At 42.2% G+C, this 25984-nt stretch overlaps 1 pseudogene; it reads right to left on the reverse strand.

The window, feature by feature from the left end:
- Window positions 1–1535: 1535 nt before the first annotated feature.
- Window positions 1536–25984, reverse strand: part of LOC142139789 (cyclin-dependent kinases regulatory subunit 1 pseudogene) — a 52079-nt pseudogene continuing 27630 nt past the window's right edge.

Here is a 25984-nt window from a genome sequence, read left to right on the forward strand (position 1 = left end):
GAAGGTGACTCTCAGAACATCACAAGCAGTACTGTGCTATAGAAGGACCTACTGATAGAGTCACCGAACTTAGTTATCATTATCATCAACATCATCATCAACATTTATTCAGATAGCGCCAGCAAATTCCGTAGGGCTTTACAATTGGGAACAAACATTAATAAGACAATACTGGGTAATACACACAGACAGAGAGGTAAGAGAACTCTGCTCGCAAGTTTACAATCTATAGGACAATGGGAGTTTGAAACACAAAGGCATGTGCTACATCATATTGCACAATGGACCAGCTAGAATGCAAAGGTAAAAGTATTGAGTGGGCTGTGTGATCAGTCACACAGCAATGTTAGTCAGAGGGTTGTTGTCTTGTGTTAGCTGTGTAGAGGGTGGTATTAGGGTATTCTAGGGAGATTAAGATGCTGGTTGAGGAATATCATAAGCTTGTCTGAAGAGGTGGGTTTTCAGAGAACGCTTGAAGTGAGTGCAGCCCGAAAAAAAGACCTGTAACCGAGAATGGGAGGATGTGGTGAGAGTGGAAGAGAGACGTAGATCTTGTGCAGAACGGAGGTGTCGAGTTGGGAGATATTTTGAGACAAGTGAGAAGATGTATGTCGGTGCAATTTTGTTGATGGCTTTATATGTTAGTAGAAGAATTTTATATTGGATTAGTTGAAATACAGGCAACCAATGTAAGACTGACGGAGTGGTTCAGCAGAGGAAGAACGGTTTGCAAGCAAAATCAATCTAGCCGCTGTGTGCAAAATAGATTGTAGGGGTTCAAGTCTGACTTTGGGAAGACCAGTAAGGAGGGAATTGCAATAGTCGATGCGGGAGATGATGAGTGCATGAATTAAGGTTTTTGCGGTGTCTTGTGTGAGATATGTGGAAATGTTCTTTAGATGTATGTAGCATGATTTCGATATAGAGTCGATGTGGGGAATAAACGACAGTTCTGAGTCAAGGATTACACCTAGGCAATGAGCTTGCGGGGTGGGATTTATGGTCATGTTATCAACAGAAATAGAAATATCAGGCAGGAAGCTTCTGTTTTTGGGTGGGAATATTTTACATTCTTATCTTCAATAAATATTAACATATATGAACCAAGTATAGATAGTGTGAAAATGGCATTCAGTATACAGAAACAAAAATATTGTTCTTTTTAAAAAATAAAAATAAAATAAATTTATTAAAGTGAAGTAACACAGATACATAGTACATATACAGCATACTTGCCCACTCTCCCAGAATGTCCGGGAGACTCCCAAATTCCTGGTAGGTCTCCTGGACACCCGGGAGATCAGGCAATTCTCCCGCATCCTGCCCACTTCCTAGTGAAGTGGGCAGAATGCTATTCGCTGTGAATCTGCCTCATTTTGGCCCCGCCACACTGTGACAAAATGACGGATCTCCCTAATGGAAGAGTAAAAGTTGGTAAATATGATATATAGACAGGGCATAAATATGAGGGGTCAGTAGCTTCCCGCACTGGAAGAGAAAGTGGTCACAGGTGGGTCTGAGACAGTTGTTGACCCCTAAGGTTTCTCAGCTGACAGCGGCCGGTGGAAGAGGAGGATATGAGGTTCTGGTTCATGGATTATATAGTGTACCCAGCTTTGGCTCTGCTATAGTTTCAGACATCAAATGCATTTTAGTTACCATCTTGGCGATGCCGTTTGGTAACATGAAGTGCTTGTACTCAAATTGGTCGTCGTCATTCTTGAAGGAGTAGTAGATGTGTTTGGCTGATAGCTTTTCTGAGCGTTACCAATATTGTTCTGTGCAGTTGGTCAGTACTGAAAATCTAACACATCTTTAAAACCATTGTCTGCTTGTGGAAAATAGGGTCAGTTGGAAAACATATATGACAAATATAATTGGTAATTTTATTCTTATTTTTATATGTTGACTATTCAGACTTTATAAACAAAGACATAACTTAACACCACGTATTAGAAGTATCCACTGTTACATATATATTAAATCAATCAATTTGAATTGCTTATAAATTGTTTTCCCTGTGTAAGATGAGATCGCAATTCGACGAGACTGGCGACTGCATGTTACTGCAAATGTAATTAATTCGTAGCAGGGAAATGTAACCCTATAGCTTGTTGCATTAATACCACTGTTCTATCATATTCCCATAGAGACTAATTGAACAATAGGATATGCGTAGACATTGTTAATAGCAGGGCTTCCATTTATCAAAGAGGTCTAAAGACAACGAGAATTGCTCTCCTATTGAAGGAGGTTTTACTCAATAGCCATAAATATCCTAAATCTGCTGAAGCCCTGGACTGTCAATTGGTCGGTGGGACAGCCGTAACTGGAAGCAGCACTGTTGAATTTTTATTGTGGCCCCTGTATAATTAGTAAGTGTCTACACTAACACCATTATACATACCTCTAGCCATCAACGTTTTGAACCTTCACGGATCTGAGAACTCAGAGAACCAGCTATGCAGAAGGAGGTCGCAGACTAAAATATTATATATACTGCTATGTATCTCAACTATCTCAATGAAGAAAATTGCACACTTCTGAATTCAATGTTCTCATGTGTAACACAATTGTTGGGCACTTTTGTTGTTCTTTTGTTTTAGGCGGTGTTTGTTTTTTGTTCCGTTTTGTCTTTCTTTTGTACATTCCTCAGCATATACTGATTGCATGTAATATTGCCTCTCTGAACAGTACATTGAGATAGTTGAACTGGAGGTCCTCCAGATTAATGGCTTTCATGGCTCTGCACAGTGGTCTAAGATGGCCTAGCACCTCATGCTGCGTGTACGTCATGGGCTTCTACCCAGTGGTGGGATTCAAAAAAATTAACAACAGGTTCTATGTCCTAATGACCATTTTAACTATACCAAAAGATATACCGAAAGGTAGTCTAACAATTCACGCATTAAATACTGCAATAAGAACAGTAAAAGAGGTAAAGACAACTAGATTATGTGTAACGTAAGATTTTAAATATTAAATACCTCATAAACAGTTAGTGAAGATATTTCCATATTGCTGTTTGATTGGCATCCTCACTTGCAATTTTCTTTGCTTTTATCCGAGCATCATCAGCTGTGTGATTTACCCTTAACCATCTTTGCACTGTAGGAGTAGGATTCCATTCCTTCAGCGGTAGGCCGATAAGACCGATAATCATAATGTTTGATATATTGAAAACAGTTAGCCGACTTCTCTTCTCAGAACATATAATGTTCATCTTTGAAAAACCCCTTTCTGCTTCTGCTGAACTTACAGCAATTGTTCTGACAATATTTCTAGCTCTTTGAACACTTTCAGGAATTGAATAGTTCTCTTTGCTTTTTAACACATTTTCCACAAAATCTCGATACTCATTAATCTCAATTTGGTAATTGAAAAATGTATTAAATACATGCAATTGCTCTTCAGCTGCTTTCCATGGAACTATTACTTCTTCAATATTCCAGTAATCTGGCTCCAAAAACTTGAGAAATTGTAATGTATTACTATAATCAAATTGGCTAAAATCTCTCAAAGTATGTTGCCTTTTCATCCTTGTTTCAAGGGCTACATAAAAAAACATAAAAAAAATTGTATATAATAACATATATTTATGGACATGGAAGTAGAAGCATACATCTCAGCCTCACTCTAAGTACAGAAGTCATGGTCACATGGCAGCATGAAGAATCTTCATCATACTACTGCGCCATTTTGATTCCTCCCTCCACCACTACAGGCTAATTAAAATGGCTCCTCTCCTCTCTGGCCAGCCCTCAGCCAGCCCAGCAACCAGCCCAGCCATACTGCCAGCCCCTGAGCTAACCTTCTCCTCCTCAGCAAGCTAGCAGCAGCTAGCAGCAGCCTTCAGCCGCCCTTCCCCTCTCTTGCCACATTAAACACTGCAGTGAAAATAATGTGCCTCAAAGGTGTTAGTCTCGTTCCATATATATATAAAGAAAATAACAATCAGCTCTCATGTTGATAAAAGGAAAACAGTGCAATCTGTTACTTACATATAAGTTTAGTAGATTCCAATTCCGCCTGATGTCACCACAACGAAGACTACCGCACTGCGTGTCCAAACTTTACACCTTCCAAGTTTTTTCACAGTAGCGGTGTGCCCCAAGTTCTATTCAAATATGAAGGCAAGTGTAGTCCTCACTGTTTAGCCCTCTTTCCGCCTCATAACCAAGCAGACGTATGTAGGTTGAAAGATTCCAATTCTGTTCACTGTCACCTCGCGGGAACCATCAAAAACGTATAGTGGTCAAATTAACCTCCAGAGATACCTGTAATAGCGCGGTATCCCAAATGCTGTTGCAGTGTAAAACAAGTGGTCTCCTCGTTAGTCACGCTCCTTCCTCTCACAGATCGAGCAGACAGATGGATCTTGAATAAAATAACTTTATTCTACATACAGATAATGAAAGTTTACCCGCTGTCATCAAAGTAAAACACTGTTTAAAATGTCAAGTGCCAAAGTATCAAATGATAGCGGACCTCTGTGTTTCGTTCTATAAAGAACTTTTTCAAGAGCTATTAAACTTATTTGTCCAGGCCAGCAGGGCAAGCTGCAGTGCACAAGGTGTAAAGCCGCACAGCAGGCCAGCAAACGGTTCTGCCGAACCGCAAGTATTTTAGGAATCGGTTCTATAGAACCGGTGCGAACCGGCTGAATCCCACCACTGCCCATACCCCATAGGTTTAGAGAGGAACGGTGGAATAGATCATACGAGGAGGAGGCTAGCCACCAACTACCACACTGTATCTCCCGACTGGCATCTGACGGGGGTGGGGGGGTCTGGGCCTGACAGGGGAACATGCCCCGGAAGCCCCCCCCCCCCCCCCCGCCGTTAAGCCATCACTCCCTGAATCTGGAGAGTCAGTCCCATATTTGAGTGACTGTTCTGCTTATTCAGGATCTGGTCCAACTGCAAGGACAGCTGGGATGTCCCCCTTCACACTGCTCTGCTCTTGAAGGAAGAGCTGCATGCACCTAACAGTAGTGCACACAGTGTTGTCCATGCAGTGGTGGGATTCAGCCGGTTCGCACCTGTTCGCCAGAACCGATACCTAATTTTAAGGTGAGTTCGGCAAACCGGTTGCTCCAGAGTCCATCCTCTTCGTTGGTGGGGGGAGCGGGGTACTTTAAGAAAAAAAAATAAACTCACCTGTTTGCAGCGTTGGCACTCCTCCTCCCTGTCCATCCGCACTGAATGTTGGGCGTCATCGCGCCCAACATTCAGTGAGGAGCAGCACAGAGAGGAGTCAGCAAGCAAGAAGACAAAAATAAAAGATAAGAAAGAAGCCCATAGAAAAGGAAGTGAAGGAACAGAAGCAAGGGGGAGCCAAGGCAGCATGGCAGAGTGTGAAGGGGGTAAAAGCAGCATGGCAGTGTGATGAAGAGGGGCATTACTGTGGCATAATGTGAACTGTGGGCATTACCGTGGCATCATTTGAAATGGGGGCACTACTGTGTGACATAACATGACTCATTACTATTATTATCTTGATATTAGCAGCATAAAAAAAGAAATATTTTATACACATACACACACCTGGGTTTGACTAGATAACTGCCTCTTGCTATTGATATAAATAATTTATCATTATGCAGCTTTTATAATATTTATTTATTACTTTGCTATTTATCGTCTGTGTAATGTCTTAATAATTTGTACTATTTTATTGCCTATATTTAGATTTAATTCCTATTGTGATTCAATGTATGTGTTGCCATGTAACTTCCATTGTTGCTACTTTAATTTTTTTTTTAGTTTTTTGTCAGGTATTATTTAATATTTTTTCATTCATATTTTGAAACTGTTTCTTATAACATAATCTAGTATTGTGTACCTCTTTTATTGTTCTTATTTGAGTATTAAATCCATGAAATATTAAACTACCTTTCGGAATATCTTTTTGTATTCTTAAAACGGTCACCGGTCATTAAGGCAGAGAACCGCTTATTAATTTATTTGAATCCCACCACTGGGTATGGGGTATGTTTACTTAGAAAAATACAAGTGTAGGTATTGCCAATATCAACCAATCAGATTTTGGCTATCATTTATCTAGTACATTTTACAAATTGATACAATCTGATTGATTGCTATGGGCAATACCTCCAATTTTAGAAGCTTTAGTAAATTTACCCCATAGAGTAAGAGAGGGAAGGAGGAACGGATCATACGATCCGTGGTCACATGAAGGTGGCTAGTCCCGGAGGAAGGCCAGCCACCAAGATCCATAGAGTGCCACATTTCCTGGCCCCCCCTGAGTGAGGACACGTGTACCCAGCCCCCTCTTCCCCTATTAATCCCACTCTACATATGTGAATGATACAATATTCTCTGTAAAGTACTATGTAATATGATGGCACTGCACAGATAAGCAATAATAAATAAATCATAACAATTCAGACTATTATCATTATTTTATTGTTTGGATATTTTAGCTGTTATGTCACAAAGAAAAAATACGTAACCCAAGGCCTTCACGGTATGATGATTTTACACCATTTCCAGATTTCCCAACTGGAAAAAATGTGAATCATTAATTTATATTAATAGATTAATTAAAAATCCACATGTGTTTCGAAGAACAATGTAAACCCAAAATAAACAATAGCTTTCATTGAATAGGCAAATATCATTGTACAGATCGGCAAACGCTACTTGCACAAAATAATTAGTTTGTTTATGGAAATGAATGTCACCTATTAAAATAATTAATGAGAAAAGGAGGGCTGAGCAGCTTGGTAATTAAAATATGTGATGTGCATAGAATCACAAAGGTAACACATGTTATTGGGAACATTCCCATTGTTCGCAAATACTAATACAAGACCCGAATGTATGTAATAAGAGCAGATTTAATTATCTGGAGCTCCTAATCCTAGTTTAAACACCAGCGATTTTTCTTGATAATAACACATGAAAAATTTCTAGGTGGACATAGAAACTAACTGTAAGCTGCGGCTTGTAACAAGGAAACTGGAACGCTGAAATATCCCAAGGCTATTAGTCGCCACAGAATAGTAACGCGGAAAACACTAATGGGATTCTTAAATGCGAAGAGTCCTTGTTATATAAACAGAAACAAATAACATAAGTTAAAGGGAAAAAAACAACGCTGCAAAATTATGGACTAATAGCAGTATTCTGTTTTACTGTCTGCGAGGGTATAGATAAACTCTGCTTTCCTTATCGTGGCTAAAGCATGTATTCACATTGGGATTGGTGTATAGAGTCAGAGGTTTTTTATGTCAGGAACTTTTTAACAACAAGTAGAGAAGTAGTTAGTGGCTGGATAAAAGGACAAGTTTTATGAAAGTTCAATTTAAAGGACCACTGACCGAAAAATGAGAGTATGGAGGTAATTTAAATAGTTCAGGGCTAATCTGACATGCCACTGCAGCCCAGGGGCGCACGCAGGATTGTTAGGGGGGTTTTCCCCCCCACTGAAAAAAAAAATGCGCAGCAGCTCTGTTTCGGCAGCACTGTACTATACAGCAGCCGTGGCGCTGTCAAAGAAGCAGCTGCGGGGTGCTGTATACAATACAGTGCCGCCGCGGACGCTTCTTTGACAGCGCCGCGGCTGCTGTATAGTACAGTGCCGTATGTAGGAGCACTTTGTTAGCGGAGGGGAGGGGTTTCTGGAGACCCAGAAACCCCCCTGCGTGCGCCACTGCAGCCCTATTAAAAAGTAATGTATAAAAGAGGGCTTGTTCCAAGAATGTGATCTGATCCAAGAAAAAGCTGCAATTTCAGTCGTTTGAGCTGCTGTGATGTAACCTTTCAATTATATAAGCATTAATCATAAAACAGTTAAAAACAAGGTTTTGGGTTTTTTTGTTTTGTTTTTTTAAATTCCAATGAAATACATTTATTAGGTTGTTCATAATGTCCACTGAGCATAAAATACATTTATACAGTTGCTCGTGATTGCAAACCATGTTCTAGCATGTATACAAGACTGTCATCCCTACTGATCAGGACTTAGACTAGCCCTGTAGCTGGAGCAAGAGATACGGCAGAAGAACACAGAACTTTGAGATGGCCAGAGCTGTATTTGGACATAGCTGTGTGCACTTGAGATTGGAACGCCCCAACTGTACAGTGACTACGGCAAAACGCCCCTTTCATGCCCTGTTCACTCCCAGAAATCATAGGCTGTAGTAAGTGTCCTTTGCATTCGAAGACAGAGCGGACAGGGCTGCGTTCAAGGCCGTATGTCCCAGTCTGGCTATGTGTAGAGTGATTTTGTGTACGATGTGCTCAAAATCAGCAGATATGTGCACTGATGAATAAGGCCCTCCGTGTATTTTGTTCAGTTCATTCACACAGCATTTGCTATATATTAATGCTAAATTGTGGCTTTACTTTACTTTAAATATAATGTAAACATTGTTAAATGGATTTTTTTTTATTACATATTTCAAGGTTTTTAAATTGACAAGAACTATCCACTCCTACACTCTGCATTCCTTATACATAAACTCAATTATCTCTAGGCATGACACAATCTGCAATAAAATGATGATCCAGACAATATTAATTTGCACCATGAAGAAAGCAGAATGTACATGGGGAGAAGGGGGGTTTATTTTGTTGCAAATTTACATTTAATCTTATAATGGTTGTTAACATTCGGTCAACCCACCCTTTGCAGTTACCAACCCTTTAAGTGGTAAACAGGACACTGGATTAATAGACAGTAAATCAAGCAACTTTTATGATGATATAAGTCAACATGTATAAATCATGGAGTCTCTTTGGTGAATTCAAACACAGAGACACAGTACATATCACAGAAAATTTGATGAGGAATAACTGACATGCTAGGCTTTGCCATTTGACCTTTTTGACCCCTAACAGCAACCCTTTAGTCATTAGCACACATCTTTTTGAAAGGGGGAAAGTGGTGAATAAACTATTATGTTTTACATGGCAACAAAGCTTCAATGGAAACTCAGTATAATGCTGAACAGTGAATTTTACTCCATGTTTTATATATCATATTTATTGTGGAGGTCTAGCTGTCATTTAGCTAATTCAACTGCCCTTTAAATCAATGCAAAATGGTATTTGTAACAAAAGGAGCACAGGATAAAAAAAATAACACATCACTGCCTTTTACAGCATGTAGTAATAAACTTACAATGACAGTATCTTATCTACTAAAAGTGATAATTAAAAGATATGTAGATGCGTACACAGAACAAAGACACAATGATGTTAGAGCTGTCCAGCATAGCTAATAGAGAACAGGTAATTATCCTCGTCAACTATTCCGTTGTCCTTTGCACAAAATGTTCTTCCTGCTTGCGCATTTATTTAAAGACGAGATTCATCATCAAGACGCACTGAACAAAACAACAGGTCTAACCGTGAACATCCCACTTACACCTTTTCCCAGCTGCTATCCTTCACTTATTCTCCTGACTGCCTCATTATCCCCCGTTCATACATGGCTTGCCATCTATTCACCAACCTGCCCATTCAAATTGACCCACTTTTGGTATTGTGTGTCTTGTATATGCTCATTATGGGATCCACAAGTCAATCTCTCACGCTGCCTTTTATTATCATAAATGTATGGTCCACCAATATCATAACTGTTCTATGCTGCGCCTACAATGATTCACTATGTTAAATGAATTACATATTCCTGTAAGAATCTGAAAATTATATATTCTGGCCTCTGTTTTTTTATATGAGATGGAAGAAAAAGTAGCGTTTACACATTTAAAGGTATTATCTTGCTTTAGGCCAAAGTGTGTTTTAGAAAATGTAATATTTATTATTATTATTATTTTTATTATTATTATTATCAATTATTACCAGCATATTATACAGAGCTGTACAAAATATGTAGTTGTAGCCGTTCTGCAGGTGTGTAGCGAGCTGCACAATGTACATTGGACATGTAGTGAAGACTTGTGTGGTCCTGGGTCACAGTGTGCCCCGCATCTTCCCTTATCACACATCATGCCCAAATCTTCCCTCTTCTTGTTACCAATGACCCCTACCTTACATCCCATTGTCATCGATGACCATTGACACTTATGACCCCCACCCTCCATCCCATATTCCCATACCATATGAAACAGAAATACACAGGATTTATACTTCGGTGCTGGGGCACAGAGTCTATCTGGGTATATGGTCTTCAACGAGGACTCCTGCAAAGTGGTTATGGTGGTTGCTGGGGGGACACTGGCAGGGAACATGTATATTAATTAGAGATGCTCAGGTTCGGTTACTCAAGAACCGAACACACCCAAACTTAGGGGATCCGAGTACCGAGCCGAGCTGGCTCGATACTGTCGCGCACCCAAGGAATTGAAAATGAGGCAAAACGTCATTGTGAGGGTGGGAGGGTGGATGGACCTCAATTTATCTTTTCTGCCACTGCTGTGTGCCAATGTGTCCTAGATGTGTGTTTGTGTCATTGCTCTGTCGCTTACCATCCAGCCAGGTCGCTGCAGTATTTGTCCGAAAGTGTATGAAAATAATATTGTGACTTGTGAGGTGGTCAAAATTGACTGCAAATGACTTGAAATTAGTGTTATTAAGGTTAATAATAATGTAGGAACAAAATAAGAACAAAATTATTTGATTTTAGCATATTTTAGGTTTTTTTCTAATAAATCCAAAACCAAAACACACGAGGGCGGTTTTGCCAAAACCAAAACACGAAGATAATCCAAATCCAAAACTAAAACCAAAACCAGTTCACGGGGGTCAGTGAGCATCTCTAATATTAATATCTCTAACTTGTTACCCATATTCTGCTCCATAGCCTTTCCAGTTGACCATATAAAACAGTCTTCCCCATGGAGTGTTTGCCCTTTTAGTCCAAAATTTGTTTTACTTCTTGTTGTGTAGCTATTAGAAGTGGTATAGATGGAGATCTCCTGAAGGAAAATGATTGTGTACCAAAGGCTTGAGAAGAGAAACATTGAGGTTGATTCAAATGAATAGACTTTCCCTTAGAGCTTTATATGCTCACCGGTACTCAGATGCCCCCAGGACCTAACTCCAGGCGTAGTGTGAGTTGGCAATACAGGCCCGTAGCGGCAGGCCAGGAGGCTGAAATAGAAGGCAAAGGATAGTCAGATGATAGCCGAGGTCAAGGGTCACAAGCAAGCAGAGTAATCAGTAAACACACCAAAGGTCAGGGTCACAGGCAAAGTAGCGGAGTCCAAGGTACAGGCCAAAAGGTCAGGGTCACGGGCAAACAGGCAGAGTCCAAAGTCCAGGCACAAGGTCACAACAGGAAATCCAACAGGCAGAGTATCCACAGGATTGAATCCAACAAACAGACAGGAACAGGTCAGCAAACTGGGTCAGTAAGCGCTATAACTGGTAGTGAGGCTAAGCCAGGGTTTCCCAAACCCAGTCCTTTAGGGAGGAATCAGTCCAAGCTGGGCAGAATCAGGGAGAAACAGTCCTTAGGGAGGAATCCATTTCAGCACCAAGCCGTTCCTGCATTAGCTTCCATGATTGCCTTGCAGATGGTGTTCCCCAAGATGACACCTCACTCTATGGGGATGTGTTATGTTTTTCTGCTCTTTTGTCTCAAAATCCATTCCAGATTCTGCTGACTGTCAGAGTTGTTATATCTCTGTGTGCTGGAGGTTGGTCAGCAACTATACTCATGGGGATTTCACATTTCAGCTGATTTGTCAACTCTTGCAAGTGCAGGTTTTCCATATCTCCTTGCTGGAGCACAGGTGTATTCATTACTGACTGATACATTGTAACAGATCCACAGGTGGTCCTAATTATGTCACATGTGATCCAGAAAACCTGCACTGTTGGGGAGCCCTGAGGACTGGGTTTGGGAAACCCTGGGCTAAGCCCTCCCTGCCTTAAATACTTTGATGTGCCAGTCAGAAAAGAGGAGGACAGGGCTGACAATCAGCCTCAGGAGGCTGCTAATTCATTACAGCTTAGAACTGGCATAGATAATAACATAAACCAGGAACATGTATACCTATATAAATGAACCAGTTTAAATCATAGGAGAGCTCCCCCGTTGTTGGAAGATGTCCCTACACCCTCCTACTCTAAGCCACAAAGATGAGCTCAAGGAAGAATAACTGCATTGAAACTAATGCACGCGCCCGGCTGTTAGATCACGCCAGGATGCGGCGTACCGCCGCGGCTCGTGACACAGGGTTAATGCGTTCCTTTAAAGGTCAAATGAAGCAAGAAGAAATTTTGAGGTTAGGCTGTTTTAGCCTGAGACAAAATGGAATAATCTCATCTTAAAACAGACCCGCCGATAACACCAGTTAGATCCAGAGTTTTCTTGAAGCCCAAGATTCTAGAGTCATGAACTAATAGTTGTAGCTACCACAATTTGAGAAGGTCCAATGAATGCTCTTGTGGGGGGTTTTTTTTAACCTGGGCAATGAGTGATAATAAAGTCAAACTAAGAGACTGAAATTACGAAATAAAAATCATTACAGGATCAAAAAATAAGGGTTGTAAAATTAAGAGAGGGATTATAGGTGGTCAACAAATATTTGGTAAATGCAAAACTAAATTTGCATCTTTGTTTATAATACATTAATCTTTACTCTGTTATTTTATTTTACTGTTTTAAAGTTCCTATCATGTTTGGTGATCTTGATGTATATCAATAAACTTTGACATTTTAACAAGTAAAAGTGCACCTCAGGCAAAGTCACCATTGTTCCCCTTTTTAGGAATTCTTTAGAGTATTTGTTCTTGGCTATCTAAAAGTAGCACTCCCTACTGGTGATATAATACTAACCAAGGTTAGAAATAAAAGTAAGATTAAAGGGAATTACTAGATATTAACAGGATTTGCAATTACATTTGATTGGTGCAGTGGAAAAGCCTAAAACTCCCTTGATAGACCTTTACAACTTTCTCTGTAAGTTTTTTTTCCATTTTGTCCTGGCAGCAAACTTGCCTAGAATAAAAAAACAACAACTGTATCAGATCTCTAAGTATAAAATGCATTGTTAGTTGAGAATATTTCCAAGAGTAAGAAAGGCGATAGAACAATAATGGTTTTTTTTCTGATTTCATCTCAATATAATGCTGTGCCTTTTTGACAAGCAGACAATTGTGCCAAAAAGTCGACAAAAGTTGAAAGTGATGAGAAATCTCCTTTATCTAAAATACATGACAGTGTCTGAAGGGTTTTCATTGTGAGGAACATGACACTTGAATTGCAATTTGATTTATTGAAAAGCATGGTTCATTACTACCAGATTGGCACGGTATTGAATGTGCTCTATAACCATCTGTTCTCAGTCTAGAAATTATCCGGCAGTGAAAAGTCTACATCTCTGTAGTGTTTTCTCTACCTAGCAGACTTTTCCATTTTATTTCCGCTATTATATTGCACCTGTAACACTACCTTTATCTTAGACTGTAGCTAAACACAGATAGCACTCTATGATTGAGACCCTCAAGAAACTTCTGAAATCCGTCACTGAAGTTTTAGAGGTCAACATAATGATTCCATTGATTTCAGTGATTTTAATATTTACACCATTTTCATCTTTGAAAGAAAGACATATTACTTAGAAATCATCCAAAAGATCGTGAAAATGTGTACCTCTAATGGGTGGCTGATTGCTGGGCAGAATCAGGGAGAAACAGTCCTTAGAGAGGAATCCATTTTAGCACCAAGCGGTTCCTGCATTAACTTACAGGATTGCCTTGCAGATGGTGTTCCCCAAGTTGACATCTCACTCTATGGAGATGTGTTATGTTTTTCTGCTCTTTTGTCTCAAAATCCATTCCAGATTCTGCTGACTGTCAGAGTTGTTGTGTCTCTGTGTGCTGGAGGTTGCTCAGCAACTATACTCATGGGGATTTCACATTGCAGCTGATTTGTCAGCTCTTGCAAGACTCATTACTGCTCACTACCTAGCAGCTGATCAGTCTACACTCTCTGCTCACATGAGTTTACCCAGCAGCTGATCGGTCAACACTTCCTGCTGACATGATTTCTACCCAGCAGCTGATTGGCCAGAACCTGCATAAATACACTCATTGCCATTATTACTTTGCTGATGTTAGGTTTACCTAAGCTTGTTCCCGTATGTATACAGTCATGGCCAAAAGTTTTGAAATTGACGCAAACTATTTTTCACAAAGTCTCAGTTGTTATGATGGCAATTTGCATATACTCCAAAATATCATGAAGAGTGATCAGATGAATTGTGTCACGGTCACAAACAGGAGTACAGCTAGGAGTCACGAATATGGTGAAAACACTCTGTTTATTTGCAGAAAGGTATACACAGCAGGTAATTGAGAGCAGTAGTAAATACCAGGTGCAAGCAGATGCAGGAAATTATACCAATGTTCAAAAACCAGCAGGTAAGCAGCTAATGCAGGGAAGTATGAACAGGTTCCAAACAGGCATGAACCAGGGGAGCAAGGCAGGAGGAAGAATCCACAGGTTGCAACAAGGATATGACATCACAGGATGGGACAACAATAACCAGCCATGTGTGCTGGGGGAAACAGGTTTAAATGAACCACACCTAGGTGCATGGAATGATTAGTGAACAGGAAGGTTAACCCCTAATGCACACAATAAAGCACAATAGCAGCTCCTCTGGTGAGTGGAGGAACTGCCAATATAATATAATAATAGGACAAAAGGGCAGGAGCTGCCATGCAAAGCAGTATATACTGCAAGGGGCTTGCAGGCAGATCCTGACAGTACCCCCCCCCCCCCCTTAGGGCAGATTCCAGACGCCCGATTGCCAAAAATGTCTAAATTCATCGAAATCATAGTCCACAATAGGGGCAGAAAAGTCCTCCTCCATGGGCGGAAAGGTGAAGGAGACAATGCCAGCTGCCAGTTCAAGCTCCGTAGACCTTCCTTTCTTTTTCCGTCCTCCCCTTTTACGGGACTTCCTTGGAGTTGAGACCTGAACCAAGTGGGTGGAACACAAAGGAAGCTCTTGACCAGGTGAGATGGGTGGTACAGCTGACAATGCAGAGGCCCCGCAAGATGGCATAGCGGGAGGTGTTATAAATTTGCTGAAAACTGCCTCAATAAAGGATTGCAAGTCCGATAAGATGGGGTGATCCGTCTCAATAAATGGGTTTGCCCAATCTAATGCCTCTCCCCTAAAATAGGATATTAGGAATAATACCTGTCTCTTAGGGCTACTAACAAGGCTTGGTGTTGAGGGGATCTGTGAAGCAAATAACCTCATAAGGGCATTAAATTGGGAAGGATGCCCCTCAAAGAAAGGTGACGGTTCAGACTTGGCATCCTCGGTAACAGATGGTTCAGACTTGGCAGCAGGCTTCACAGGAGACCCGGACTGGGCGGCAGGCTTGGCAGCCGGCCTGGACTGGGCGGCAGACTTGGGAGCCGGCCCGGACTGGGCGGCAGGCTTGGGAGCCGGCCCGGACTGGGCGGCAGGCTTGGCAGCCGGCCTGGACTGGGCGGCAGACTTGGGAGCCGGCCCGGACTGGGCGGCAGACTTGGGAGCCGGCCCGGACTGGGCGGCAGACTTGGGAGCAGGCCCGGACTGGGCGGCAGACTTGGGAGCAGGCCCGGACTGGGCGGCAGACTTGGAGGGGACAGCGCTGTGAGAAGCCTCGGAAGGGACAGCACTTTGAGAAGCCTGAGGGCAGACAGCACTTTGAGAAGCCTGAGGGCAGACAGCACTTTGAGAAGCCTGAGGGCAGACAGCACTTTGAGAAGCCTGAGAGCAGACAGCACCAAGTGGGAACTCGGGCTGAACCGCATGGACTGGCAACTCGGGCTGGACCGCATGGACTGGCAACTCGGGCTGGACCGCATGGACTGGCAACTCGGGCTGGACCGCATGGACTGGCAACTCGGGCTGGACCGCATGGACTGGCAACTCGGGAGTGGCCTGAAGGGACAGGACCCCCTCTGGAGCGGACTGTAAGGCAGCGCCCCCTCTGGAGCAGACTGGAAGGGCAGCGCCCCCTCTGGAGCAGACTGGAAGGGCAGCGCCCCCTCTGGAGCAGACTGGAAGGGCAGCGCCCCCTCTGGAGCAGACTGAAAGGGCAGCGCCCCCTCTGGAGCAGACTGAAAGGGCAGCGCCCCCTCTGGAGCAGACTGGAACTCAGGAACAGAGACAGCGGCTGAAGACTCGGAACCGGAGACAGAGGCAGGGGACTCGGGGGTGGAGACAGTGGCAGCAGGCTCGGGACCGGACACAGTGGCAGGAGATACAGGACCGGACACAGTGGCAGGAGGCTCCAAGCTGGAGGCAGATGATGTGACCTCAGAGCTGGAGGCAGATGATGTGACCTCAGAGCTGGAGGCAGATGATGTGACCTCAGAGCTGGAGGCAGATGATGTGACCTCAGAGCTGGAGGCAGATGATGTGACCTCAGAGCTGGAGGCAGATGATGTGACCTCGGCACAGGAGACAGAAGCTGGCACCTCGGCACAGGAGACAGAGGCTGGAGCTGGCAGATTGGGTCTCTTCCCAGAGAACAGAAATGGTGGAGCATAAATAATTTTGGAATGCGGAGAGGAAATAACAGGAGATGGTTCAGTAAACTGACGTGGTCTACGGACAGGACAGTCCTGCAAGAAATGTGCATTGCTGGCACAGTAGAGACACAACTTGTATGTTATCCTGTGACGCCGTTCCTCTTCGGTCAGATGGGGACGTGGACCACCTGTGTACTGGGAATTTGTTACCCCATAGTTCATAGAAAACAGCAAATTTGTAGAAGTACTTTTAAGAGGTGCTGTTTGCACAGGTTCATCAGCAGAGAAGGTGGATTGAGACAGCTCAGCAGCTTCTGAATTAAGAGAGGCAGAATCTGACAGTCTCCTGAGTGGGTCCACAAGTAAAGAGGAAAATCTGGCAAGCTGAGAACGTAGCAATATAATGTCCATCTGTAAAGTTTGTAGCAGAGGTAATTCCATGATTGGTGAAACAGACGTTGCAAAAAACAAATGAAAACTTGATTGCAGGAAAAAGGTCCCAGAATAAAACAAAACTTTCACCTGACTCCAAAGTTGTTTTGTGGGCTGGTTATACTGTCACGGTCACAAACAGGAGTACAGCTAGGAGTCACGAATATGGTGAAAACACTCTGTTTATTTGCAGAAAGGTATACATAGCAGGTAATTGAGAGCAGTAGTAAATACCAGGTGCAAGCAGATGCAGGAAATTATACCAATGTTCAGAAACCAGCAGGTAAGCAGCTAATGCAGGGAAGTATGAACAGGTTCCAAACAGGCATGAACCAGGGGAGCAAGGCAGGAGGAAGAATCCACAGGATGCAACAAGGCTATGACATCACAGGATGGGACAACAATAACCAGCCATGTGTGCTGGGGGGAAACAGATTTAAATGGACCACACCCAGGTGCATGGAATGATTAGTGAACAGGAAGGTTAACCCCTAATGTACACAATAAAGCACAATAGCAGCTCCTCTGGTGAGTGGAGGAACTGCCAATACAATATAATAATAGGACAAAAGGGCAGGAGCTGCCATGCAAAGCAGTATATACTGCAAGGGGCTTGCAGGCAGATCCTGACAAATTGCAATTAATTTCAAAGTCCCTCTTTGCCAAAAACAATATTTCCACTGCATTTCAGCCCAGCCGCCAAAGGACCAGCTGACATTAGGTCAGTGATTCTCTCGTTAAAACACAGGTGAGAGTGTTGATGAGGACAAGGCTGGAGATAACTCTGTCAAGCCGGTTGAGTTAGAATAACAGACTGGAAGCTTTAAAAGGAGGGTGGTGCTTCAAATCATTGCAGTCACTATTTCTTTGCACAAAAAGGGCTTCAAAGGCAAGAATTTTGCTGCTAGCAAGATTGCACCTAAATCAACCATTTATCGGATCATCAAAAACCTCAAGGAGAGAGGTCCAATAGTTGTGAAGAAGGCTTCAAGAACATCCAGCAAACACCAGGACCTTCTCCTAAAGTTGATTCAGCTGCGGGATTGGGGCATCTCCAGTGCAGAGTTTTCTCAGGAATAGCAGCAGGCAGGTGTGAGTGCAACTGCAAGCACAGTGAGGTGAACACTTTCGGAGGATGGCCTGGTGTCAGGAAGGTAAGCAAAGAAACCACTTCTCTCCAGGAAAAACATCAGGGACAGAAAAGTAGAGGGGTTGGACTGCTGAGGACTGGGGTTAAGTAATTTTTTCTGATGAATCCCCTTTCGGATTGTTTGGGACATATAGAAAAACTCTTGTCTGGAGACGGAAAAGTGAGTGCTACCATCAGTCCTGTGTCATGCCAACAGTAAAGCATCCTGAGACCATTCATGTGTGGGGTTATTTCTCAGCCAAGGGAGTGGGCTCACTCACAATTTTGCCTAAGAACACAGCCATGAATCAAGAATGGTACCAAAACATCCTCCAAGAGCAACTTCTCCCAACCATCCAAGAACAGTTTGGTGATGAACAATGCCTTTTTCAGCATGATGGAGCACCTTGCTATAAGGCAAAAGTGATAACTAAGTGGCTCGGGGATCAAAACGTCAACATTTTGGGTCCATGGCCAGGAAACTCCCCAGACCTTATTCCCATTGAGAACTTGTGGTCAATCTTCAAGAGACGGGTGGACAAAAAACCCTCACAAATTCTGACAAACTCCAAGCATTGATTAGACAAGAATGGGCGGCCATCAGTCAGTATGTGGCCCAGGAGTTGATTGACAGCATGCCAGGATAAATTACAGAGGTCTTCAAAAAGAAGGGTCAACACTGCAAATATTGACTCTCTGCATAAACTTAATGGAATTGTCAAACAAAGCCTTTGACATTTATGAAATGCTTGTAATTTTACTTTAGTATATCACAGCAACATCTGACAAAAAGCTCTAAAAACAATGAAGCAGCAAACTTTGTGAACACCAATACTTGTGTCAATCTCAAAACTTGTGGCCATGACTGTGGATTGTATATATTCTACTTGGCTTTGTTTACTGACCTTGCTGTTGGATCTATGCCTGCCCTTGAACTCTCTGCCTGTTTATTGACCTTGTGTACCTCTCCTGCCCTCTGACCCATCCTGCCAATTGACTATTTTCTTTTGTGTCCTGTTTGTCTTGGTTTGTTTACGTGTGGCTCCATAGCTGCGAGTCTCCCTGACTCTACCTCACTCAAGGCTGATAACAACTTTACACTACTGGGATCAAGTCCAGGGGGCATACGAATACCAGTGAACAGTATGATTCACGGAAAGGCAGCTGCTAATGGTGAAAAACATCTCATGCCTAAGGTTCTGTATAGGGGTTATCAGTCGCTGATTGTGGGGTTCATAACAAGATTGGCATATGGTAACTAAGGAGGATCTATAAAAGGCTCCCTTACCTCACTTTCTCAGTTCATTTATCTCTGCAGGACATCACATGCTAAGCAGTAGACCCTAAGACAGTACTGACTAAACTAAGTGGAACAGTCTGTGGGTTCTATGTCATAATATGCCATGGTCTGAATACTGAGTGGATAAAGTATTGACTTAAAAGACGTGTTTACTTTTCTGGACATTTTTTTGCCCTACGATTTATATGTAGTAAACCCACAAGAACTTCTTTACCATTACAAGTTCATGTCTCATTTAAGTCTTGGGGCTAGATTTACTAAGCTGTGGGTTTGCAAAAGTGGGGCTGTTGCCTATAGCAACCAATCAGATTCTAGCTATCATTTTGTAGAAGGTACTAAATAAATGAAGGCTAGAATCTGATTGGTTGCTATAGGCAACATCCCCACTTTTTCAAACCGGCAGCTTAGTAAATCTAGCCCTTGGTTGGATACACTCTCTAGAGAAGTTTATTGTACGGTGCCTGAATAAGCACATCTGCAAAAAGTTGAAGAGCCTTCACGTTTCAGAGGGCAGTTCAGCATACGTCTGTCCATCCCCACTGCGTCATCTGCCAACGCCAACGGTTTTCAAAATTCCGAGAATAGAAAGCTATTCGCACCAAGAGGTTTCCAGAACTGCTGACATTGAATACAATTACATAGCAGTGAGAGATGGCGGTGTTCAGAATGACTTTAAAACGTCTTTTAGCCAAATCCTTAGTTGATATTTTGGACATATGGGGAGAATTCAATTCTGCAGCGAGTAACGCAGCGCTAAATTTATTACCATTAATAAGGTCATTTTAACCCTGCTCTCTGCTCACGGCTCAGGAAGTCGCGAGCAAAAGTCAGCATTGAAATTACCGTATTTACGGTAATTACATGCACTATTACCGTAATATCTGTAATAGTGCACAGGCCGTGTTACTTTCACCAGTAACACAGTCAATTGAATTCCCCCTTGGTGTGATGATCCCTTTAACTGATAATCCCTATAAGTGATCCAACCACCTCATCTACAGGAGCCAAAACTTCTTGTTCCTGATTACTTTCGAATAAAACTTACGCCCCATGCTCTCTATTCAGCAATAGAATCTCAATTAACAGGAAAATAAAAATATGGTTACTTTTAATATTATTATACATATTGGATATGGATGTATCTTCTTTTTTAAGACACAATATTTCAATGTTATTGCTCTTAGTTTCATAAATTGTACAACATATTAACAAATTATTAAACATTAAAATAAAAACTTTACTGCAACAATACAAAATATTTAGTGTTGGACTTAATCATCTCTGTGCACTCCAGGAGAAAGCATAATTATCATTGTGTCTCTGTTAATCCTTTCACACAGAAAGCAACAAATGTGATTTAATATAAAACATCAATATTCATGTACAGTAATAACTTTTGGGGACCTTAAGAATTAAATACTCCACATCAGAGAGTATGAGCTTGGTGACGTGTCTGTACCTCTATAAAACTAACATTCATAAACAACGGATAAACCCACAAATATGTTAAAAATAATTATAGACACCAATAGGTAAATATATCCAGCTGCGAGTTTCCAGCGTGTTTCAATGGTGGAGATGTTGCCCAAAGCCAAAGTCAGATTCTAGTTATCATTTATTTAGTACATTCTACAAAAAGACAGATAGAATCTGATTGGTTGCTATAGGCAACATCTCCACTTTTCAAACCTGCCAGAAACTCGCAACTTGATACATTTACCCCCTAGACTTAAATATTAAAATGTTTCTACTTTACCACAATATTTGGCTGTATGGTAACAATTTTGGTGTTTTGTTAAAGGCAAATAATTTATTTTTCAATTGAGCTGTTTACCTATAACAACATAGAATAACTGGCGCTATGGTTCTTTTTGGCTTCACAGCATTAATAAGTCTATAACACTTCTATTGAAGATTAATAGATCTCCATCTTCGAAGATATAATGGCATAGTTCTTTAACGCATTCCTCTATAACAAGGTAGCAGCTGTCCTAAAAAGAAATCCTTTTTTGTTCACCCGGGATAAAGTAATATCTGCAATAAGATTAAAGGACATATGACGCCTCCCAGTGCAATACTTATGGCTTATTATTAATAATAATATTATTATTATTATTATTATTATTATTATTATTATTATTATTATTATTATCCTTTATTTATAAGGTGCCATAATATTTCCTCAGCGCCATACTGAGCACAAACAGTTGAGCATTCAGGGTTAAACAGTACATAATAATAAATGAGTAATACCAAGACACCAATAGCTTCAAGCATAGCTAGTGCAGTGAAGTTGGAGGAGAAGATGTGGTATAGAGACAGGAGGGAAGAGGGCCCTGTTCGTAAGAGCTTACATTCAAAAGGGAGGGCAAACAGACTGCAGGCACGAGGGCATCAGTGGAGGGGATTACAGGCAAGAGGAGCAAGTACAGCGACAGGAGACGATAGAGGATATCAAACATGGAGAAGTTAGGTGGATGGCTGGTAGGCTTTGATGAACAGATGAATTTTAAGTGCTAGTTTGAAGGAGGATAGATTAGGGGACATTTGGATGGAACGTGGGAGGTCATTACAGTGGAGGGAGGCAGCCCAGGAGAAATCTTGGATTCTGGCATGGGAAGAGGTGATCAGAGCGGAGGAGTGGCAATGGTCATTGGCCAATCACAGGGAATGGAAAGAGGTTGGAGTTATAAGGGGCAGTGCAGTGGGAGAGGGCATTGTATGTGAGAGTGAGGAGTTTGAAACGGATTCTGTAGAGGAAGGGGAGCCAGTGTAAGGCGAGGCAGAGGAAGTACAGCATGAAAGGAATATAACTCTTGCAGCCGCGTTGAGTATAGAGCGAAGGAGGGTGAGGTGGGAGTGGGGGAGACCTGTGAGAAGGTTAAAGTAATCTAGACAGGAAATGATGAGTGCATAGATAATACTTTTGGTGGCATCCTGAGATAGAAAGAGCCAGAAGCGGGTGATATTGCACAGTTGGAAGTGACAGGATTGAACAAGAGATTGAATGTGGGGGGAAAAAGAGAGGGGGCAGTCAAGGGTGATGCCCAGGCAACAGAGTTGGGGAACAGAAGAAATAGTGGTGTTGTTAACAGTGATAGAGAGCTCAAGGTGGGATGAAGATATAGAAGGAGAGAAGACAAAGAGTTTGGTTTTGGTAATGTTGATTTTAAGAAAACGAGAGGACATCCAGGAGGACATGGCAGAAAAGCAGTTAGATACACAAGAGAGGAATGGGGGATCAGGAGAGGAGATTTAGAGTTAAATGTCATCAGCGTAAAGGTGATATTGGAGACCAAAAGAAGTGATATGCGATAAAAGCAGAGGGCCAAGAACAGAGTCCTGAGAGACTGAAACAGGGAGGTCAGAGGGGGTGAGGATGACTCAGAAGTGGAGACAGGAAGTAGCAGTTGGCGAGGTAAGAGGTAAACCATGTAAGGATGGAGCCAGAAAGGCAGAGAGAAAGAAGGTTCTGCAACAAGAGGGGGTGGTCCATGTTGTCAAAGGCTGCGGTGAGATCCAGGAGGAAAAGCAGGGAGAGTGACCCCTGGATTTGGCCAAGAGAAGGTCATTGGTAAAATTGGCCAGGGCAGTTTCAGTGGAGTGGAGGGGGCAGAAGCCGGTTTTTGAGAGGGTCAAGAAGTGAGTTGTCTGAGAGATACCTGGAGAGACGGTTGCAGACAACTCACTTGAGAAGTTTAGAGGCATAGGGGAGAAGAGAAATGGGGTGGTAGTTTGCAAGTGAGGAGGGGTCTAGATTGGGTTTCTTGAGAACGGGGGAGATAAGGGCACGTTTAAAGGAAGCGGGGACAATGCCAGTGGAGAGTGACAGGTTACTGAGGTTTGCAAGGTAGGAGCAGGCAGTGGAGGAGAGGGAGCGAATGAGGTGAGAGGGGATAGGATCAAAGTGGCAGGTGGACGGGGGAGAGGAAAGAATGAGGGAGTGGACTTCTTCCCCCGAAGTAGGGCACAAAGAGCACCAGATGTGGTTGATGGAGGAAGGTGGATCGTTGAGCATGGAAGGAGGATGATGCGAAGAGAAGATGTCAAGTCTGATGGCCTCAATTTTGGAGGAGAAAAATGAGGCAAAGTCAGTGGTGGAGAGGGAGCGTGGGATAGGAGGGGGGAGGAGAAGAGAGGGATTTAAAGTAGGATTTAAAGAAGAACTTAAAGAAGGATTTAGGTCACAAGCTTACGTCCCCGAGTCAGCTGGGGACCAAGGCATTATACAGCTGGAACAACACTAAACCAACTGCGCATGACAAAGGATATCGATTTTGAAGACGGCATTACTTCACCGTACACTGCCCCCCACTCACCACAAGGGAGATAAGGCAGAAAGCTGTGGACAAACAGAGGAAACACGGCCACAAACTGTTAGTTCTGCACTTTTCTCTGGACAATTGCTTTTTCCCATTATTGTTATTCGCAAGGCTAAAAGCCACTATCATATGAGATACTGCTCCTGCATCTAATTGGGACCACAGTGCTCCTGAGAAATAGAATATGTTTGTTCTCAAGTGCAGGGCTATTGTTTCTTCTTTTGAACTTGGAAGGAATAATATAGACTTACATATGACTGTGAACAATTGAACCACTTATGCATTGTGATTTAGAGAATCTTAACATTTGCATGCATTTTAGTTGTATGTACATTGATTGTGGACAGAATTTATATTTTACATATGATCATTGAAATAAATTATAGTTTTATCACCCATATACAATGTTTGTCCTTACGCTATCTACCTGTAGAGCACCAATGGCTATATTCCACAGTTTTATACATTGGTGATAGGGTTACCATCCATTTTCCACAGGCAGCACTACTAGACATCACCATTTTTACACCCTGTTTGATAGTAACAGCTAGTTTTTCTCTTCCATAATATTGCAATATTGTATTTCTAAAATCACACAAAAAAAGTGTCTTTATAGCAGAGAGTTTTCTTCCATAAGCATATAATGAAATAACCGTGAAACTTCACCATGAAAAAATGTCTTCCTGTGTGATCGAAACGCCACCTTAACACTCCAGTGTTATGACAAATCACCTTTGACACACATGATAAATTGCCTACGTACAAACACTCATAAATCAGTGCGCATATCTCCTCAAATCAACGGGATTCTTTAAATCCCGCTCTCTTTTGGTATATTACTAATTGTGGGAATTCAATTAGCCCCGTTACTGGCAAAAGTAACGCAGCGTTAAAACTATTACCTTTATTATGGTAACTCTAACCTGGAAAGTCGGCGCTAAAAGTAACGTAATAACGGTAATTACGCACACTATTACCGTAATAACGGAAAAAGTGCGCAATCCGCGTTACTTTTTCAAGTAACGTGGCTAATTGAATTCCCCCCATTGTGAGCCATAAAACATATAAAAAGCAACATAGTGTAGTACATTTTAAAACATTTATTAAATACAAAAAAAACCAATAATGTATCTACATAAAAGCAACTGTAAAAAGCCTTCTGAATTGTCATGAGCTAGTATGACAAGCTCCTATAACCACACTACACTTAACATCCAGGTAGGGTAGACTGCAAAGGGTATACCCAGCGCGTTTTGTGCCTTAATAATTTTTGGGACTTTCTCAGGGGGTATCAAGAGATATATTCTCAAAGAGTTCTTAATATAGATTAGTTAAAATTCATAAACTCTCATTGTCTGTATGTCTGCATCCTCACAGAAGCGCTGAGCGTGTGTCGACCTCACTTACAGCATTGTTATTGGAAATAAACGAATGCAGGTCATTCAGACTAGAAATGTTTACTGTCTCTGCCTCACTTTCGTTGCCTATATTAAAGATAGGCCATCAGTGGCCATTTTAATTATTGGCTTCTATAATAATAATAGACAAACTGTCACTCACCGGACCGTGAGTGCCTCTTCCCGGACATTTAGGAACCGTGGCCGTCCGCCATCCTGAGGGTCTGCGCATGCGCAGCCCTTTTCTATACTTCAGTGTATACCCCTTTAACTTAATTGGCAGATCAGGCAACCTCCCTATATTAAGCACCTGTGGTCAACACCACGTTGCCTGATCTTGGAGTCTCATTCCTCATGAGTCTCTGAAGGTGTTCCTGTATTACTCGTGTATTCAGCGCTGCTGATTCCTGTGGTTTCGTAACCACTTCTACTACTGTGGTTCCTTACCACTTCTACCATCAACTGTATCATTATGACTGTTTGCTGATTCCTATCCGCTGCCTCTGCGCATTACAGTCTTCTACACCACTTCATCGTTATTTTATATCTAAGTGACTGTTTACTCATTGCTATCCGCTGCCTCCGTGCACTCCAGCTTTTACCTCACTCACCTGCTTCTCATCAAGTCTGTTTGCTGGTTTCTATCCGCTGCCTCTGTGCACTACAGTCTTCTGCTTGCAACTCGCCTGTGTTCAACATCGTGACTGCCAGCTGACTGCCATCCGCTGCCTCTGTGCACTACAGTCTCCTGCTTGCAACTCGCCTGTGTTCAACATCGTGACTGCCAGCTGACTGCTATCCGCTGCTTCTGTGCACTACAGTCTCCTGCTTGCAACTCGCCTGTGTTCAACATCGTGACTGCCAGCTCATTACTATCCGCTGCCTCCGTGCACTACACTCTCATCTCATCTTTGCTGTGTCCTCC

Source organism: Mixophyes fleayi, chromosome 2 (genome assembly GCF_038048845.1).
Source record: "Mixophyes fleayi isolate aMixFle1 chromosome 2, aMixFle1.hap1, whole genome shotgun sequence".
In the NCBI taxonomy this organism is placed as follows: domain Eukaryota; kingdom Metazoa; phylum Chordata; class Amphibia; order Anura; family Limnodynastidae; genus Mixophyes; species Mixophyes fleayi.